The sequence below is a fragment of the Schistocerca cancellata genome, chromosome 7 (genome assembly GCF_023864275.1).
Source record: "Schistocerca cancellata isolate TAMUIC-IGC-003103 chromosome 7, iqSchCanc2.1, whole genome shotgun sequence".
NCBI lineage: Eukaryota > Metazoa > Arthropoda > Insecta > Orthoptera > Acrididae > Schistocerca > Schistocerca cancellata.
The window spans coordinates 7,849,029-7,852,624 of record NC_064632.1 but is presented as its reverse complement, the minus strand read 5'-3'; the positions used below and the strand labels follow the sequence as shown (position 1 = coordinate 7,852,624).

Sequence of the window (3,596 nt, the reverse complement as noted above, 5' to 3'; positions counted from 1 at the left end):
GCGCAACTGTGTGGATTAACAGCCGGCATACAAGCACGATTGATGTGGTACTAAATAACACCATGCGCATTATCAGTGGCACAATAAAATCTACGCCCACTGTACGGCTGCCAACCCTAAGCCACATACCACCGCCAGAAACGTGGCGAAAAAACGCTCTCCTCAGTGAGTTCTACAAGATAACTAATAACCACAGCTGCCCATACACAGCGATATAGCTGACTTGGAGCGCAGAAGACTTAAATCGAGAAGACCAGCATTACTCTCTGCTAAAGAGATGACCAACTCCAACTTTGATGTTGACAATCTGTGGAAACAACACTGGCAAGAACACTGCCCACCGAAATGCCAAAGTTTCATGACAGCTGAGAAAGCGCGTGGCTTCAACCAGTCACGCAAAGTGTGGACAACTCAAAACCGCATATGTACTGGCCACGGAAGACGTGCTGACACCCTTTACAAATGTGAAACGATACCAACACCAAACTGCGATTGCGGCGCTGAAAAACTAACAGTCCGACACATAGTGGAAGAATGTCCAGTTCAAGCCTATAAGCGAACCTTCAACGATTTCGTCGCTGCAACAGGGGAAGCAACTGATTATATTAAATGTCTTGATATAAATCTCTAATTAATCTGTGTATAAAATATATAATGACTGTGATGTATCCCATACGATAAATGAAATACAAATAATATTTACGAATGGTTTTAGATAGCATAAATTACTGGGGCCGGTGCAATGAACCAACAGGTTCAAAAATGGCTCTGAGCACCCGGGACTTAACTTCTGAGGTATCAGTCCCCTAGAACTTAGAACTACTTAAATCTAACTAACCTAAGGATATCTCACACGTCCATGCCCGAGGCAGGATTCGAACCTGCGACCGCAGCGGTCACGCGGTTCCAGGCTGTAGCGCCTAGAACCACTCGGCCACTCCGGCCGGCGAAGCAACAGGACATCTACATATAGTGAGGTGACGAAAGTCGTGGGATAGCGATATGCACATCAACAGATGGTGCAGTCCCGTGTACACAAGGCAGTGCATTGGTGGCGCAGTCATTTGCAGTCAGGGGATTTCTGTGGAAAGCTTTCCGACGTGATCATGGCCATACGACGGGAATTAACTGATTTTGAACGCAGAATGCTAATTGGAGCTAGATGTATGGGGCATTCTATGTCGTAAATCGTTAGGAAATCCAATATTCCGAGAACCACAGTGTCCAGAGTGTGCCGAAAATAGGAAATTTCAGACATTACAACTCACCACGGAGAACGCAATTACTTGATAACCGAAAGCAACGGCGTTTTCGTTTAGTTGTCAGTGCTGACAGACAAGTAACACTGTGTGAAATGACAGTAGATATCAACGTGGGACGTACGAGGAACGTGTGAAATTTGGCGTTACTGGGCAACGGCAACAGACAATAGAAGCGAATGTCTGTCGAAACAGTATGACATCGCCTGCAGAGCCTCACTCGGGCTCGTGACCATATCGGTCGGACCCTAGACGACTGAAAAACATTGACCCGGTCAGATGAGTCCCGATATCAGTTGGCAAGAGCTAATCGTACGTTTCGAGCGTGGCGCAGGCCCCACGAAGCCATGGGCCCAAATTGGCAACAAGGCACTGTGCAAGCTGGTGTGGGCTATGTTTTCATGGAATTGACCGGGTCCTTTCAAGCACTTGGAGACATTTTGCAACCCCTATAGATTTCATGTTCCCAAACGACCATGGAATTTTTATGAATGACAATGCGCCATGTCAACCGGCAACAGTTGTTCACGATTGGTCTGAAGAACATTCTGGTCAATTCAAGCGAATTATTTGGCCACTCAAATCGTCCAACATGTATTCCATCGATGATTAATAGGACATATTGAAACGTCCCCTTTTGAAAATTTATAAATTACTCTGCTGATAAACCTCTTACGTTATTTGATTTTCATACAGTTGAGCAAAACTGAACGTACTCAGACATTTCTCTCTTTACTTAGACTTTGGTAAGCAACAAACAATGTATTTACCTTAATAGTGTTCAAAAGTCATTACATCCAGTCTCACAAATTTTCTTTTTCTGACGGGCACACGTCCATATCGTCCACTCTCAAAATTCTGCCATCTCTCTCCCCACAGCCACCACTGTTGGTGGCTCACCTCCAACTGCACAACGCTACGCGCTGATCACATCCAACTGCCCAACACTACAATAGCGAATATTTCAACAATGCAAACCAGCCACAGACCGCACACAGCACAGCCAGTGATTTTCATACAGAGCGCTACGTGGCGTTACCAACATAAAAACCTAAACAGCCTACCAACAATATTCGAGAGGTTATTTCGTGTACAGAATCCAGCAACGGCAATACTTACGCAAGTTTGGACGGCTATACGGGCAGCACGGCTCCATACTTCTGCAGGAGACTTCCAAAGACTTCCTGACTCCATGCCACGTCGACTTGCTGCAGTATACGAGGTAAAAGGACGTCTGACACAATATTAGCAGGTATCCCATGACTTTCCTCACCTCAGTTGTAATAATCTATGGCAGTATAAAATAATAAAACGTAAACATCGCTCACGGATTACGACTGTTACGACTGTCTGACTGCTGCCTACGAGACAGTGCAAACAGAGATCTGTGAGTGTGTGATATGTGATCAGTGGATTGCCAACCTCTACAAGCGTTATTGCCCGTAGATGTATCCTGATGATAACGCTGCTTCCTTATTGCAGCGGCTCTTCGCTAGGCCTTACGAGACTTAGTGGACCCCGTTCCAGATCTCTCCATCTCCGAAATATCCGAGTAGGTACCGGAAATCGAACGTGGGTCCTCCCACACCGAAGGCAGCGCCGCCAACCATTCGGTGACGGAGATGATCCTTTAAAATAATCAACAATAAAAATAATACACTACTGGCGATTAAAATTGCTACGCGAAGAAGAAATGCAGATGATAAACAGGCATTCATTGGACAAATATATTAAACTAGAACTGACGTGTGATTACATTTTCACGCAATTTGTGTGCATAGATCCTGAGAAATCAATACCCGGAACAACCACCTCTGGCCGTAATAACGGCCTTGATACGCCTGGGCATTGAGCCAAACAGAGCTTGGATGGCGTGTACAGGTGCAGCTGCCAATGCAGCATCAACACGATACCACAGTTCATCAAGAGTAGTGACTGGCGTATAGTGACGAACCAGTTGCTCGGCCACCATTGACCATTGACCAGACGTTTTCAATTGGTGGGAGATCTGGAGAATGTGCTGGCCAGGGCAGCAGTCGAACACTTTTTGTATCCAGAAAGGCCCGTACAGGACGTGCAACATGTGGTAGTGCATTATCCTGCTGAAATGTAGGGTTTCGCAAGGATCGAATGGAGGGTAGAACCACGGGTCGTAACACATCTGAAATGCAACGTCTACTGTTCAAAGTGTCAACAATGCGAACAAGAGGTGACCGAGACGTGTAACGAATGGCACGCCATACCATCACGCCGGGTGATACGCCAGTATGGCGATGACGAATACACGCTTACAATGTGCGTTCACCAAGATGTCGCCAAACACGGATGCGACCAGTA

The 3,596-nt window shown here is 46.1% G+C and overlaps 1 non-coding gene across 1 annotated transcript; it reads right to left on the bottom strand.

Moving 5' to 3' along the window:
- Positions 1-860: 860 nt before the first annotated feature.
- Positions 861-944, bottom strand: Trnas-gga (transfer RNA serine (anticodon GGA)). The gene is given in 2 exon segments: positions 861-895; positions 905-944. It is a non-coding gene; the product is annotated as a tRNA-Ser (tRNA).
- Between the last annotated feature and the right edge of the window lie 2,652 nt (positions 945-3,596).